The sequence below is a fragment of the Callorhinus ursinus genome, unplaced genomic scaffold (genome assembly GCF_003265705.2).
Source record: "Callorhinus ursinus isolate GAN/ISIS: 27379988/994484 unplaced genomic scaffold, GSC_fseal_2.0 scaffold83, whole genome shotgun sequence".
NCBI lineage: Eukaryota > Metazoa > Chordata > Mammalia > Carnivora > Otariidae > Callorhinus > Callorhinus ursinus.
Genome location: NW_027397145.1, coordinates 1,372,749 through 1,390,356, shown reverse-complemented (window position 1 = coordinate 1,390,356; position 17,608 = coordinate 1,372,749). Strand labels below are relative to the sequence as shown.

The 17,608-nt window shown below is 42.8% G+C and overlaps 1 protein-coding gene across 1 annotated transcript in view; it reads left to right on the top strand.

The window, feature by feature from the left end:
- Positions 1–2,337: 2,337 nt before the first annotated feature.
- Positions 2,338–17,608, top strand: part of PAIP2 (poly(A) binding protein interacting protein 2) — a 21,767-nt gene continuing 6,496 nt past the window's right edge. The window contains exon 1 of the mRNA XM_025852182.2: positions 2,338–2,494. The gene's annotated coding sequence lies outside the window, so the exon portion shown is untranslated. The remainder of the gene's footprint in view (positions 2,495–17,608) is intronic.

Here is a 17,608-nt window from a genome sequence, read left to right as displayed (position 1 = left end):
AACATGGGGCACCTGGGTGGCTCAGTTGGTTAAGCTACTGCCTTCAGCTCAGGTCATGATCCTGGAGTCCGGGATCAAGTCCTGCATCCGTCTCCCTGCTCAGCAGGGAGTCGGCTTCACCCTCTGACCCTCTCCCCCTCCATGGTCTCTATCTCATTCTCTCTCTCAAATAAATAAATAAAATCTTAAAAAAAAAAAAACCAACCAGGATTGGGGTGCCTGGGTGGCTCCCTCAGTTGGGCATCTGACTCTTGGTTTTGGCTCCGGTCATGATCTCATGGGTCATGGGATCAAGCCCTGAGTTGGGCTCCACACTCAGTGGGGAATCTGCTTGAAGATTCTGCCCTTATCCCTGTGCATGCTCTCTAATAAATAAATCTTTAAAAAAAACCCCACACACTGGGCGCCTGGGTGACTCAGTCGTTAAGCGTCTGCCTTCGGCTCAGGTCATGATCCCAGAGTCCTGGGATCGAGCCCCACATCGGGTTCCCCGCTCCGCGGGAAGCCTGCTTCTCCCTCTCCCCCTGCTTGTGTTCCCTCTCTCACTGTCTCTCTCTCTGTCAAATAAATAAAATCTTAAAAAAAAAAAAACCCACACACACCAGGATTTATCAAAGATAATTTTTCAATGTATATTAAGTAGTTTACTAAGTCACAAATTCTAATCTTTTCATGATTAGCTTCTGAGTGTCTGGTCAACTACAGATAATGTAAACTCCACCTATTTTGATTTTGTTTTCCTCCCTCCTCCTGTTCATACCTCTTACAGCCTCAGGTTGATAGTTTATCTTTCAGGTTCCTTGGATGAATCATACTCTGCAGACCTGTAAAACAGCACCATCTCCTTCCTCCCAGAGCTGTTTGCTCAGCAAGCATCAAAGCCAAACCCTTCCTCCCAGTTTAGGCTACAGATCTGAAAATGTGGCCAAAGAGGTTCACCCAGGGGCTATGACAGAACAACTGTGTTCTCACTTCTTTGGGCCTTTGGAAAACCAACTTAAAGCAGACTTTTTTTTTAAGCAGACTTTCAATGAATGTAATGGACCTAAAGATGAGTGAGCCCTCTTCTGGATTCCTTCCCATGGAGGGAACCACTTTTCTTAGTTTTAGTAGATATTAAAAGCATGTTTGTTCTTTTTTTTAAGTAAGCTCTACACCCAATGTGGGGCTTGAACTCACGACCCCAGGATCGAGTTGCATGCTCTATAGACTGACCCAGCCAGGTGCCCCTTATGTGCTTTTTAATATTCAAATTTTACCAGAGTAAAAAGGTGAATCTCACTCCTTCATTTTCCTTCCCCAAAGGTAAGAAATTACTTTTTGTGTGTCCTCTTTTAAATATAATGTAGGGCGCCTAGGTGGCTCAGTTGGTTAAGCAACTGCCTTCGGCTCGCGTCATGATCCTGGAGTCTCCGGATCGAGTCCCACATCGGGCTCCCTGCTCAGCAGGGAGTCTGCTTCTCCCTCTGACCCTCTTCCCTCTCGTCCTCTCTCTCATTCTCTCTCTCTCAAATAAATAAAATCTTTAAAAAAAATTCCTATAAATATACTGTATATATACTCAAACATCCAAATTTTTTCACACATACTATATAACGTACTTTGGTTAGTATCAGTAAAATACGTATATTGAGGCTTGCCAATGATGACTGCAAGGATTAAAGTAATGTGTGGGGGGCAGTGTATTCAGGATCATGGACTAGGAAGCTTTTGGACCTGAGGTCCCACCCTTCTATACTATCTCTGGACAGGGTATTTCTTCCCTTACCCCCAAAGAAGCTGCCATAGGCTGCCTAGGAACCAAATATTCATCATTTGAAAGTGTGTGTGCCCGAACGTGTCTGAATTCAGGGAGTTGTATAGATCGTATCCTTATGTGAATTTGTCTGCTGTTTCCCTATTATGGGTCTGTGTCAGGACCTCTGGATGTCACTGGGTGCGTGTCACTGTTAGTGTGACACTGTATCATGTTTGGTGTGTATGCGCGTGTGTGAATGCGCTGTCCTTATCCAGACGTTCCTGTTTGGTGTTATTTTAGATAACCGCTGCGATCTGTATTCTTCAGCCCCCAGATCCCCCACTCACTGCATGCCAACATTCTTGAAGGATGGGCGGGTGTCGGGGCACAAGTTCGCCTAACTCCAGTGTTTCCCAGAGGGAACGCAACAGGACTTCCCGTAAACCCCGCGTCCGCCAGGCACGCAGAAGAGGCCGTTGTGCACGCATACGCGTGCAGCCTGGGATACGAAGAAAACCTTGGGGTCGCGCGTTCTCTCGCGCGCTCTCTAGTGGCCTCAGAGAGCAGCGCTGACAGAACGAGGGGGCGGAGCCGGCGGGGCGGAAGTGAGGTCACTTCCGGACTGGGGTGTTTGTTTGGACTGGAGAAGGGAGGCGGCGGGCGAAGCGCGCGTCGAGCGGGGAAGCGGCGCTGCCTGTGGAGATCCGCGGAGGCCGACCGGATTCGTTGGCTGCCGTCCCCGCTGCCGTGCACTGGGTGAGGGGTTCCCTCGGGCGGAGCGGCCAGAAGGGTGCGGCGACCCCGGCGGTCGAGGGACAGCACCTCGGCAACGGTTGAGGGGCCTGGAGGGTCCCCCGGGTTGTTGGCCACCAAGCCTCGTATGGCTTCCTTTATTCCTTGCACCTTTAGTCGCGTCCGAGGGATGAGCTGGGACCGACTTAGACTCTTTCTTCTCTGAGAAATGGCCGTCGCTTTTTTTCTCATTGTCATTATTATTTATGATTTGGATCTCACAGCACTCTATCCGGGTCTTCAGTGGCGCGCGAGGGTTGCCGGGATAGCACTTTCTCGTGCGCCACCCCCTCCACTTTCTTCACCTCCTCACTGGTACCCTTTTCCCCTGCCCCCCACTGCCGCTTCGGCAACAAAGCTCATTGTTTCTCCCCAGTTTACGCCTGCGCGTCGCCACGCGCAGCTCTTAGTTGCTGCGCGTGCGCGCTGCTCCCGAAGCTGGGGTGGGGGAAGAGAAAGGGGCGGAGGGACTGGCGGGCTGGCGAGCGTCCTAGGGGAGCATTCTGTGACCGTCCACGGGCCAGTACCTTTCTGATCGGCTTTCTCCCGTTTCTTCACCTTCACTTACTCCTTATTTTTAGTTATATTGTTTCCCATGCTCAGATTAGGAGGGCTGGACTCCTACTCCGGGAGGGTTGTGAGCCAGATGAACTTTAAGGGCCCATCCAGTTCGTATTCTTGGATTCCGGTCCTCTTAAATTTCTCTTCCACTATGTGCTTACTGCCCACTACCACAAAAATTATGTGGCTTGCGGTGAAGTTTGTTTTTTCAAAACATTTGTTGAAGCTGCCAGCAGTGTGATTTTCTGGTGACTCAAAAAGGGGCCTTTTCTGCTTCCTCTTGTCTTGCTTTCCCTGATTTTGCAGCCCCATCACCTCACCGAAACCTCAAACTCTAGAAAGAATTTGGTTTCTAATTTGCCGTGGGAGAAAGTCTAACAGCTGACAGCTTTTGACATTTATTTCAACAGAAGACAAATTCCCGTTTTCGTGTGTAGCTAATATTGTAGTCTCGTGGCATGATTTTTCACAAATTGCAGTTGAGCGGGTGTTGGTCTTCGTTTTCTTCAAAATCGCCTTTGAAATTTCAACCTATGCAGGTTATGTTTGGAAATAAGGGTCTAAGGATTTTTAATGTGATTCCCAGTGTTTGCTGGTTTGTGCTGCTGATTCCAGTTTGTGAAAGGATATTTGGGGCAAATTAGCTTGTTTATGCTCCTTGTTAATTGTGAATTTGTACAAAATTTAATCTTTTCTCACGGATAAGTGTCTACGACAAATAAAGATAGGTGACTTTCCAAAAATGACAGCCTTTTTATCTCTTTCTTTAAGGGATGGGTTTTAGGCAGTGGAAACTCCTGTGATGATTAAAGTCTTGAGAGCTGGGAGGGTTTTATTATAATATATTGCATGTTGCTCTTAAGGAGCTCCAATTGAGGTAGATGATCTCTAACCTCTTTGGAACAGAGTAAGTTGATAGTAGGCTTTTCCTTCAGTAAGCACTGTAACACCTTATTCAGGTTTACCCCTTTATGACTCTAGAGAGTGATGCTCCAGTTTCAGTAGAAAATATCATAAAATGCTGTTAGCATAGCAATTTCATGGACATTATGAGAGATGAAAGAAGGTGGAAAATAAGGACTCAGCTCCCTTCCTTTTGTGCTTTTACATATTCTTGTAATTTACAAACGTATTCATTATAACCTATGAAATAGGCAGAGCAAGTTTTATCTTGCCCATTTTGAAATTGAGAAAATAGATTTTATTAGGTACATATTTCTATAGCACTTAGTAATGCCAGACATTGTTCTGAGTGCTTTTACAAGTATTTAATATCCACCTGCTCTAGGTGGTAAGTACTACTGTAAAATAAAGATAACAAGTAATAGATGTGAATTAACTGGTCCACTGTTGCACAGCTGGTAAGAACTGGAATTCAGACCCAAGTAGTCCACAGATTATGTGCTCTTAACCAATTTACTGTGCTGCTTGTGGTTTAGTGACATACTCAGAATCCTCTAGGTGGTTAGTGGCATATCGTAGATTCGGATCCAGTCCAAGATTAAAGTTGTCCAAGTTATCTCTTTGTGATCTGAACCACCCTGTTGCATAGGTGCATTATTAATTTGCATTTGATACAGCCTAAGTTTCGGTTATAGTAACAATCTTTTTTCCTTTTTTTCTTCTAAATTTCCTTATTTTTTTTTTTAAGATTTTATTTATTTATTCATGAGAGACAGAGAGAGAGGCAGAGGGAGAAGCAGGCTTCCAAGGAGCAGAGAGCCCAATGCGGGACTTGATCCCAGGACCCTGGGATCATGACCTGAGCCGAAGGCAGACGCTTAACCATCTGAGCCACCCAGGCGCCCTAAATTTCCTTATTGTTTAGAGCAGTGTTGTCCAGTTAGATAACTACTAAAGCACATGTGTCTGTTGAGCACTTGAAATGTGGCAAGTGCAACTAAAGAACTAAATTCTTTATGTTATTGAATTCTAATTAACTTAGATTTAAAACCATATGTAGCTACTGGCCACCATATTGGATAGTGTGGGTTTAGAGGTTTGAATTGCTTCTGCTCTTTTTTTTTTTTAACTTTTATTTTTGCATTTTTATATTTATTGATTCTTTGTTTTTTGTTTTTTGTTTTGAGAGAAGGAGCAGGGAGGTGGAGGGGTTGGGAGAGAGGAGGGAAAGAGGGAATGTGTTTTTTTGTTTTGTTTTGTTTTGTTTAGTTTTTTGACAGAGCACAAGCAGAAGGAGAGGGAGAAGCAGGCTCCCTACTGAGCAAGGAGCCCGATGTGGGGCTCGATCCCAGGACCCTGGAATCATGACCTGAGCCGAAGGCAGATGCTTAACTGACTGAGCCACCCAGGCGCCCTGGAAAGAGGGAATCTTAAGCAGGCTCCACACACAAGTGCAGGCCCCACGCAGGGCTGGGTCTCATGACCCTGAGATCATGACCTGAGCCAAAATCAAGAGTCAGATGCTTAACCGACCGAGCCACCCACGCGCCCCATCTGCTTATATTTTGCATCAGTTTTTATAAATAAGGATGATATTTCTGATGTGCTTTGAGCTTTTATCAGTAGTGATGATAGGCAGTACTTGAGCCATCCTTACTCTCACCAGATCACCTTTGTTATATCTAGTTGAGATTAGGGTGAAAGGCCTCATTCTGTGATGTTGTTTCACTTCTACAGGTTTTTGAACATGTGATTTTTTTTTTTTTTACCTTATACCTTGCTCCAGCAACCTTTAATTGCTCTAAATGTTTAATATAAGCAGCAAAATAGGTAATAGTGTCATGTACCAGGCTCTGTACCTAGTTACTATTATTATTATCCACTTAATAGATGGGGAATCTGAGACACGGAGGGGTTAAAACTTGCCCTTGGGTTGCAGAGCCCCTGCTTTTAATTATTAATGTATACTGCCAAACATTAAAATGAAAAATTCAGTACTGCTTACAAACTTAAGTGGAAAACAGCTGAAGCAGAAATTTCTTTATCCTCTCTCACTAACTGCTGGAGAGACAACTGATTATGATAATAATGTGTGTATGCAAATAATGTTAAGGAAGAAAAGGTGTCTGTGGAGTCAGCTTAAAGAAAAAAGAACTGTGTTAAAAAGTTTTTTTTGTAAGATTTTATTTATTTGAGAGAGAGAGCATGAGTATGAGAAGGGGCAGAGGAAGAGGGACAGCAGACTCCCTGCTGAGTGTTGAGCCTGACACAGGGCTCATCCCAGGACCCTGAGATCATGACCTGAGCTAAAACTAAGAGTTGGGCCCTTAATGGACTGAGCCACCCAGGCACCCCTCTATTTGAATTTTAATGAAAATTCTAAGAGATGAAACTAGGGGAGAAAGTTTCTAAAACTGAAATGATACCCATATTTTAAAATTTTATAGAAACCATTATGTGGAAGAGGCATTTTGAAAGGGAAGAAACAGCTGAATATGTGAGCTTGTGGATTGAAAGCACCAGACAGCATTAATAGGGAAAAAACCGCTCTCACCAAACCAAAATCTGGTGAAATTTCTGAATTTAAGTGTTAGGCTCTCATATTAGACTCTCACCTGAATAGGATCTTTACAAAAGAAAGAATAAAACAGTGAAAGCTGGAATATTTGCAGAAAATAGAAAGGACAGGTGTAAATCTGTCTCATTTAATAATATTACTCAAATATGAAAGCAAAAGATATTCTCAGACATGCAGTGGCTCAGAAATAAGTATCTTCGGGTAGCCTTTTGAAGAAATACTAAGCCAAAATTAAGATGTCAGGTTAGGGGAAGATGAAGAATAAAAGAAAGAATGATGAGCAATGACTCTAATAAAATATAAATAGACAGTAATGTGAATTTTAAGTGTTTGGTTCAGAAATTCTTCTAAAAAATCTATACCTGAGAGAAAACCAAGTAGTACGAAATAAACACTGCTTAAATTATTTCCACAAAACTTGGGAGGTGGAGTGGGAGGAAGGAAATGGGGTAAGTAAAATCATTCTAACGTTTTTGTCTGGGAGCAGGGATTGGGTTGGATACCCTGAACAAAGAAAAGCATTTTTTTTTTTTAAGATTTTATTTATTTATTTGACAGAGAAAAAGAGCACAAGCAGGGGGAGCTGCAGAGGGAGAGGGATGCAGGGCTCATTCCCAGGACCCTGAGATCATGACCTGAGCTGAAGGCAGATGCTTGACTGACTGAGCCACCCAGGTGCCCCAAGGAAAAGCATTCTAAATGTCTTGAATTGGTTGAGGGTGTATAGAGCATGTTTTTAATTAATAGGAATCTATGTAAATCTATTCTAATTTCACGATAGATGTAAGTCATTATTATGCTGTACACCTTAAACTTTACAGTGCTGATATCAATTATATCTCAGACTAGGGGGAGAAAACTGATATTCCTCAGTAGTTTGTAAGTTATGGAAAATAAACCTGAAATTTTAAAAACTCTTATTTAAAAATAGGAAAATAGGGATGCCTGAGTGGCTCAGTCGGTTAAGCGTCTGCCTTTGGCTCAGGTCATGATCCCAGGGTCCTGGGATTGAGTCCCACATCTGGCTCCCCGCTCAGTAGGAAGCCTGCTTCTCCCCCTGCCTGCCTCTCCCCCTGCTTGTGCTCGCTCTCTCTCTGACAAATAAATAAAATCTTAAAAAATAAAATAAAATAGGGGCACCTGGCTAGCTTAGTTGGTGTAGAGCATGCAACTCTTGATCTTAAGGCTGTGAGTTTGAGCCCCACATTGGGTGTAGAGATTACTTAAAAATAAAATCTTTTTTAAAAAAGGAAAATAAAGTACAGGAATAGAATGTAAGAAAGATAAACATGAAATTATGATGGAAGACATAAAACCAAGCATCAGTTTTCAAAAATGATAATTTTTTTAAGATTTTAAAAAAATTATTAGAGCGCATGTGGGTGCATATAAACATGGAGGGGCAGGCAGAGGGAGAAGCAGACTCCCTGCTGAGCAAGGAGCCCTATGGGGGACTCAGTCCCAGGACTCTGGGATCATGACCTGAGCTGAAGGCAAAACAACCAACTGAACTACCCATGCGTCCCCCAAAATGATAAATTTCTATGAGCTGGGTCAAGTAATCTCTTTATAGTAGAAAACTTGAATACACCACTTTCAGAATTTAACAGATGAAGTAGAAAAAGATTGTGTATATGTGTACCTTAGATATAGAAATCACACATTTTGCTCTTTAGGCCCAAGGGGCATTTTGCAAAAACCGTAATTGTCTGCAAACAAAACTGTAATAAATTCCAAAAAGTGAAGATTTTTCTGGCTGTATTTTGTAACATAATGAAATTAAACTAGAAATCAGGTTAACAAAGTGTAATCAGAAGAACCTTAACCACTTGGAAATTAAAAAAATATTCTTCCAAATAATCTCTGGTTCATTATAAATTAAATAATTTATAATTACCTAAGACTGGTAAGAACTAAATTCTGTATATATGGGAAATTTATAAGCCATTTTTATTAAATGAAAGGTTGAAAATGAACATGTTTGTCAACTTGAAAAACAGGAACAAGTTGGCTGAAATTAAGTAGCGAGGAGGGGAGGGAAAATAAAGTGTAAAAAACAAATTAATAAAGTAGAAAAAATCAGTGGAATTAGAGTAAGGGTTTTGTTTATTGAAGTTGAATTTTTAATAGGTAATCCATTCAAAATTTAAAAGATGTAACAAAATATCTCTTGCCACCTAGTTATCCCTGTAGGCAATGAGTTTGTTTTTTTAGTAGTTCTTATTGAGCTAGAATTCACTGCATTTATCTCATTTAAAGTACACAGCAGAGTGATTTTTAGGATTGTCACAGAGTTGTATGTCTATCACCACAATCAGTTTAGAAACCTTGTTATCCCTTAGCTTTCATATAATATGTAGTGCTTTGTGACGGGTTTCTTTAACTTAGCATAATTTTGTGTACTCTTGAAACTAAGTTGGTATTAGTTCAAACTTGATGTTTTCTTTTTTTTTTAAGATGTTACTTACTTGAGAGGGAGGGAAGCCGACTCCCCGCTGAGCAGGGAGCCTGATGCGGGACTCAGTCCCAGGACCCTGGGATCATGACCTGAGCCAAAGGCAGACCAGACTCTTAACTGACTGAGCCACTCAGGTGCCCCAATACTTTAGTGCTTTTAAAAGTTTCTTTTAAAATATGTCATCCAACACTTCTTTTTAATTTTTATTATTTATTTATTTATTTTAATTTTATTTATTTATTTACCTGACAGAGACACAGCGAGAGAGGGAACACAAGCAGGGGGAGTGGGAGAGGGAGAAGCAGGCTCCCTGCTGAGCAGGAGCCCGATGCCGGGCTTGATCCCAGGACCCTGAGATCATGACCTGAGCCAAAGGCAGACGCTTAACGACTGAGCCACCCAGGTGCCCCTCTGCCAGGTTTTTTTTTTTTTTTAAGATTTTATTTATCCGACAGTGAGAGACAGCGAGAGAGGGAACACAGCAGGGGGAGTGGGAGAGGGAGAAGCAGGCTTCCCGCGGAGCGAGGAGCCCGATGCGGGGCTCGATCCCAGGACCCTGGGATCATGACCTGAGCCGAAGGCAGACGCTTAACGACTGAGCCACCCAGGCGCCCCCCTCTGCCAGTTTTAAATAGTCAGATTGAAGCATGAGCAAAAAGAAGATAGCAACAGATTGGCATGGTTTCATTCCCAGTTGTTTTTTTACTGTATCTGTCAAGTCATTATCTTTGTGTCCTCAAACATCACTCAAGCAAATTAGATACTACTCTTGTGTTTCCAGCATTTCTTATGTTTTTGGTTTTGGAGAAAAGCTTTTTCCTAGCTTGGAGCTTACTGGCTCTTTGGAGTCTTGAAGCTGTTTGTTTCTGGCTGCCTCCAGATGGGATGATGATATGTGACAGCTATATATCCTTCACTGTGTATTTTTAAAGTTATTTTCCTAGTAGTCACCTCAGTTTGTGACATCAAATTTGAACTAATACCAACTTAATTTCAAGAGTACACAAAAACTTCTTTATAGCACTGCCCCTCCCCTCGCCTTATGTTATTGTCACAAAATACATCTTTATACATTGTGTGCCCATTAACATAGGTACCTAATTATTGTTTTATGTATTTGTCTTTTATTTATTTATTTTTAAAGATTTTATTTACTTATTTGACATAGAGTGAGAGCAGGGGGAATGGGAGAGGGAGAAGCGATGTGGCGCTCGATCCCAGGACCCTGGGATCATGACCTGAGCTGAAGGCAGACGCTTAATGACTGAGCCACCCAGGCGCCTGTATTTGTCTTTTAAATCACATAAAAAGGAGTTAAGAGCCAGAAGTACATATTACTGATTTCCAAATTTGTGTAGTTACCTCTGATTCAAGTTAAATGTATAGTGTCCTTGTTTCAGCCTGAAGGACTCACTTTAGCTTTTCTTATAGGATAGGTCTACTGGTGATGGACGTGCGTGCACTCTCTCTCGCTTTCTTTTTTTTTTTTTTTAAGACTTTGAGAGAGAGAACCTGAGCATGAGCGGGTAGTGGCGGGTGGGGGCAAAGGGAGAGGGAGAAGCAGACTCCCTGCTGAGCAGGGAGCCCACAGGGGTCTGGATCCCGGGACCCTGACATCATGATCTGAGCTGAAGGCAGACACTTAACCCACTGAGCCACCAAGATGCCCCTCTCATTCTTTTTATTTATCTGGGAATGTCTTAATTTCTCCTTAATTTTTTTTTAAAGATTTTATTTATTTATTTGATAGAGTGAGAGAGCACAAGCAGGGGGAACGGTAGAGGGAGAGGGAGAAGCAGGGTCCCTGCCAAGCAGGGAGCCCGATGTGGGGCTCGATCCCAGGACCCTGGGATCATGACCTGAGCCAAAAGCAACGCTTAACCATCTGAGCCACCCAGGTGCCCCTCGCCTTAATTTTTTTTAAAGAATTCATTTGTCAGCACAAGCAGGGGGAGTGGCAGGCAGAGGGAGAAGCAGACTTCCCACTAAGCAAGGAGCCCAGGCGGGACTCAATCCCAGGACCCCATCCCAGGACCCCGGAATCATGACCTAAGCTAAAGGCAGACACTTAACAGACTAAGCCACCCAGGCGTCCTCCCTCTCCTTAATTTTTGAAAAATAGTTTTGTTTTGTTTTTTTCTTTCAGCATTTGAATATGTTTTCTGGCCCCTATGGTATCTGATGTGAAATCAACTGTTAATCTCATTTTGAGGATCCCTTGTATGTAGGGTCACCTGTTTTGGAGATTCTCTCTCTCCTCTTTGTCTTTCCGTAATTTAATTATAATGTGTCTTGATGTGGATCACTTTGAGTTTATCTTAGAGTTTGTTGAGCTTCTTGGATATGTAGAGTAACATGGATTTCATCAAGTTTGAGGAGTTTGGAGCTTTTTTTTTTTTAAGATTTTATTTTAATTTTTTAAAGATTTTATTTATTTGAGAGAGAATCTGAAGTGGACTCTGTGCTCAGCGAGGAACCCAGTGCAGGGCTCCATCCAGCAACCTCGAGGTCACGACCCAAGCTGAAACCAAGAGATGTTTAACCGATTGAGCCACCCAGGTGCCCCTACAATTTTATTTTTAAGTAGTCTCTACAACCAGCATGTAGCTTGAATCCACAATCCTGAGATCAGCAACTGAGCCAACCAAGCACCCCAAGGGGCCGTTAATTCTTAAAATATTCTTTCTGGCTCCTTGTCTTTTCCTTTTGAGAGTCTCATTATGTGTATGTTGGTACATTAGATGGTCCCCACTGGTCTCTTAGGTTCTGTTCATTTTTCTTCATTGCTTTATTTTTTGCCTCAGGCTCAGTAATCTCAATTGACTTACCTTCAAGTTTGCTGATTTTTTTTCTCCTTGATCAGATCTTTTGTAATCCATGTAGTAAATTTTCCATTTCAGTTATTGTACTTTTTTTTTAAATAAAGATTTTATTTATTTATTCATGAGAGAGAGAAGCAGAGACAGAGAGAGAAGCAGGCTCCCCTCAGAGCAGGGAGCCCGACGCGGGACTCGATCCCAGGACCCTGGGATCATGACCTGAGCCAAAGGCAGACGCTTAACAGACTGAGCCACTTAGGCATCCATTATTGTACTTTTCAACTCCAGAAATTATTTTTTTTTAAGATATTATTTATTTGTCAGAGAGAGAGAGGGCGGGATCAAGCACAAGTAGGGGGAGAAGCGGGCTCCCTGCTGAGCAAGGAGCCTGATGTGGAACTCGATCCCAGGACCCTGAGATCATGAACTGAGCTGAAAGCAGACATTTAACTGCCTGAGCCATCCAAACATCCCTCTTTTTCTTTTTCTTTTTTTTTAATAATTTCTCTGTATTAGTGTTCTCTATTTGATGAGACCTCATTTGTTTTTGTTTTTTAAGATTTTATTTATTTGAGAGAGCACGAGTAGGGGTATGGGGCGGGGGAGAGGGAGAAGCAGGCTCCCTGCTGAGCAGGAAGCCTGATGAGACCTCATTCTTATGGTTTCCTTTAGTTTTTTGTACCAATTTAAAGTCTAATAAGTCTATAATGTCTGGGCTTCCTCAGTGAAGTTTATGTATTAGTCATATTTTTTTCTTTGCATGCCTCCTAATTTTTTGTAAACTGGACATTTTGAATATTGCAATATGGCATCTTTGGCAGTTAGATTCTCTCCTTTCCCCAGGGTTGTTTTTCTTTTCTTTTTTTTTTTTAAGATTTTATTCACAGGGCGCCTGGGTGGCTCAGTCGGTTAAGCGAGTGCCCTCAGCTCAGGTCATGATCCCACGGTCCTGGGATTGAGCCCCACATCGGGCTCCCTCCTCAGCGGGGAGCCTGCTTCTCCTTCTCCCAGCGCCCCCTGCTCGTGCTCCCTTTAGCTATCTCTCTCACGAATAAATAAAATTTTTTTAAGACTTCATTTATTTGAGAAAGAAAGAGCACCAAGGGGGTGAGGCGCAGAGGGAGAAGCAGACTCCCTTCTGAGCAGGGAGCCCGATGCGGGGATCTATCCCGGGACTCCGGGATCATGACCTGAGCCGAAGGCAGACACTTAACCGACCGAGCCACCCAAGCGCCCCAATAAAATAAAAAAAATTTTTTTAAGATGTTATTTATTGGACAGAGAGAGAGAGAAAGAGCACAAGCAGGGAGACCAGCAGGCAGAGGGAGTGGCAAACAGAGGGAGAAGCAGGCCTCCCGGAGAGCAAGGAGCCTGACACGGGACTCTGTTCCAGGACCCCAGGATCATGACCTGAGTTGAAGGCAGACGCCCAAGCGACTGAGCCACCCAGGCATCCCTAAAATAAAATCTTTTAAAAATTTAAATAAGAAAGATTTTTCTGGGGCTCCTGGTTGGCTCAGTTGGTAGGGTGTACGACTCTTGTTGGGGTTGTGAGTTTGAGCCCCAAGTTGGGTGTAGGGTTTGCTTTAAAAAAAGTCTTTAAGAGGTTTTTTGTTTTGTTTAAGATTTTATTTGACAGAGAGGGATAGAACACAAGCAGGGGGAGAGGCAGAGGGAGAAGCTGACTCCTCACTGAGACGGTAACCTGATGCGGGGCTCTATTCCAGGACCCTCGGATCATGACCTGAGCCAAAGGCAGACGCTTAATGAACTGAGCCACCCAGGTGCCCCTAAAAGAGATTTTCTTAAATACCTATAAGCAAAAGACAACTCTCCCAGTTTTTGCAGATGGGCTGTTTATGTTGAGGCATACCTTCAAATCTCAGGCAGTTTACAAGTCTTTCTTATTTCTTAGCCCACCCTGAAGGTCAGCGAGAGATGAAAGTGTAGGGCATTCTCAGCTCTTTTCTGCCCATAGCCTTCTAGATTCCCCAGAATATACAGGAGCTTTTCAGAGTCCTTATTTCCAAAGGATTTCTTTCGCCAGGCTTTGCTCCCAGGCTTTTTGCTTTGTCTTTTGTTTGCCACAACTGTTATTCCTTGCCCTAGGTGGCTTTGGCTATTTCATTTGCCTTTAACTCTTTTTAATAGATGCCAGTCCAGCACTTTAAAATGATAAATTTTATGGTATTTGAACTATATACCCAATTTTTTTTTTTTTTTAAGTAAGCATTACACCCAGCATGAGGCTTGAACTCACAACCCCGAAATTAAGAGTCACATACTTTGGGGTGCCTGGATGGTGCAGTCGGTTAAGTGTCCGACCTTTGGTTTCAGCTCAGGTTGTGATCTTAGGGTCATGGGATCAAGCCCCATGTCAGACTTAGAGTGGAATTTGAGACTCTCTCCTTCTCCCTCTGCCCTTCCTCACTGTGCGTGTGCTCTCTTGCCCACGCATGTTCTTTTCTTTCTCTAAAATAAATCTTTAAAAAAAAAAAAGTCATATGCTCCACGGACTGAGCTGACTAGGTGATCCTATACCCAATTTTTAAAAAATAGCGTAACACAGGATGAAGTATAGTGTGGTCCAAGAAGGGTCAAGAACAAGTCAGAAGAAAATTTAAAATTCGATACGTGCCTTACATTAGAACTAGAACACCTTGTGTTCAGTAATTGTAGGTCCATCAAAGTTGTGAGAGTAAATGATCCTTACCCCCCTGGCTTTCACTTGGCTGGCTGTGTAGCTGGAAATGTGATCTGGTCAGCAGTTGTTCCTTCCCTCAGTTGTCTAACACTGGTCCAGGTTTCAGTTCGTTATTCTTGGTTCCAATTGTGATTTGTTTCCCAAATATTGCTTGACAAAATAATTTTATTTATGGTCCTTTATAGACTTTTTCACTAGGATCTATACCAAAGCCACTGCTTGTTTGATGAAATGATAATGAGCAAAAAGCTGACTTACAGCCTTGTCAAACACAGGGATTGGGCCCTTTTTTGCTAAACTCTGTTTAGATTTTGTTGCTAGTTGGCATCAAACAAAGAAGGAGGGGAGTCCGCTGGGATTCTCAAACTATAGAATTTGCCGAGGCAGACTTTTCATTGTTTATAGAAGCTTGTGTTCATCTCTTGTATGGAAAAAATTTTTTCTTCAAAAAAACAGATTGTATTTATATGTAGATGTACTTTCAGTCACTGAGGCTTATTTAAAAACAAATTTGATTTATTTGTAGATGGACATGTCTCACACATGTGGTTGCTACTTACCTACTCAATTCCATTTAAATACTGAATATCCCATAGTCTGCTAAACTTTTTTTTTTTTTAACTAAAGCTGTAAGCCACTTGTTAATATTGTGGTCTTCTGAAAGGGAGGATATAATGGGTGTAAATTGGGATAGGATACATGTTGGGAAAATAACAAAAGCTGTTATAAATCGCAGTGTCTTTGAACATAATGATCAGCTCATATTCAGAGTAAACAAAGTTACATCCAGTTGTAAAACAGAATTGACCCCTGCTTTTCATATTTGAGTTTAATCTAAAATGTAATGCCTGACATATGAGAATTGAGTAATTTTCTTCAGAGGAACTGATTGGTCTTTAGTCAGAACTTGTTATCCAAAAAAAGGGTTTTATTTCATCCAAGATAAATGATAAATAAAAAATAACAAGGATACCATCGTCTGTTTTCTGTCCTGTCTGCTTTTGTAGTGCTTTTTCCTAACCCAAGTCATGTTTCATTCTACCCATACTCTGTCTCTGTCTCTCTTTTATATGTGTACAATAATAGCTAGGGCAGAAGTTCTTAATAATTTCTAGTTGAGGATCTCTTAACTAAGAATGTCACTGCCATGATGGTATTGTAAGTGGTATTCAGTATTTCAGAATAGACATATGTGTGTCAGGCTAGAAACCTCCCCCCACTCCCAGCTTGAGAGACTAAATTCACATTATATGAACGGTATGAGTTTTTATTATACTTACATACTCTTAAGGATAAGTCCATAAGGGGCGCCGGGGTGGCTCAGTTGGTTAAGCGACTGCCTTCAGCTCAGGTCATGATCCTGGAGTCCTGGGATCGAGTCCCACATCGCTTCTCCCTCTGACCCTCTTCCCTCTCGTGCTTTCTATCTCTCATTCTCTCTCTCAAATAAATAAAGTCTTTAAAAAAATAAATAAATAAAATCTTAATAAAAAAATAAACTTTAAAAAAAAAAAGTATAAGTCCATAAAATGAATCTAAAGGAGGGGGCACCTGGTTGGCTCAGTGAGTAGAGTATGCGACCCTTGATCTCAGGGTTGTGAGTTTGAGCCCCACATTGGGCATGGTGCCTACTTTATATATTTTTTTAAGATTTTGTTTATTTATTTGGCAGAGAGATAGAGCAGAAAAACAAGCAGGGGGAGTGGGAGAGGGAGAAGCAGGCTTCCCGCTGAGCAGGGAGCCTGATGCGGGGCTCGATCCCAGGACCTTGGGATCATGACCTGAGCCGGAGGCAGACGCTTAACGACAGAGCTACCCAGGTGCCCCTGGAGCCTACTTTAAAAAAAAAAATCTAAAGGACCAGCAGTACACATAGAGCCAGCACTCCCTGAACCTTAAACCCAAGGAAAAAACTATTTGTAGTAGGTTTTAGTGTTTTGATTATGATAACTTTGGAGTAAGAAGGCCTGAAGTTTGTTTTGTTGTTACTTATTTTTGCTTCTGTTTTAGAGAGAGGGTGGGGGCTGGGGTGAGCAGAAGCGGGGAGAGAGAACCTTAAGCAGGCTCCGTGCCCAGCGCGGAGACTGATGTGGGGCTTGATATCAGGACCCTGAGATCATTGCCGGAGCCGAAATCAAGAGTCGAATGCTTAACTGAGCCACACAGGTGCCCCAGGCCTTAAAGATTTTAAAAAACTATCCTCATGGTGCATGGGTGGCTCAGTCATTAAGCATCTGCCTTTGGCTCAGGTCATGAATGGGATTGAGCCCCACATCGGGCTCCCTGCTCAGCGGGAGGCCTGCTTTTCCCTCTCCCACTTCCCCTGCTTGTGTTCCCTCTCTCGCTGTGTCTCTCTGTCAAATAAATAAAATCTTTAAAAAAAAGTAATAGGGGCGCCTGGGTGGCTCAGTTAGGCGGCTACCTTCGGCTCAGGTCATGATCCCAGGGTCCTGGGATTGAGCCCCGCATCGGGCTCCCTGCTCAGTGGGAAGCCTGCTTCTCCCTTTGCCTGTCACTTCCCCTGCTTGTGTTCTCTCTCTCTCTCTGTCAAATAAATAAAATATTTAAAAAATAATAATAGGGCGCCTGGGTGGCTCAGTTGGTTAAGCGACTGCCTTCGGCTCAGGTCATGATCCTGGAGTCCCGGGATCGAGACCCACATCGGGCTCCCTGCTCGGCGGGGAGTCTGCTTCTCCCTCTGACCCTCCCCCCTCTCATGCTCTCTATCTCATTCTCTCTCTCAAATAAATAAATAAAATCTTTAAAAAAATAAAAGTAAGAAAACTGTCCTCATATTAGGTGTGCTGATTCCTCCCTTTGGTGCTAGTCACACTGCTGTTTGATTTTATGTGCAAGCGACTCTTGTTACATGTAAACCCAATTTAGCAATTTCATACTTAAAGAATTAGTAGAATAGGGGCGCCTGGGTGGCTCAGTAGTTAAGTGTCTGCCTTCAGCTCCGGTCAGGATCCCAGGGTCCTGGGATCGAGCCCTACATCGGGCTCCCTGCTCGGTGGGAGGCCTGCTTCTCCCTCTCCCACTCCCCCTGCTTGTG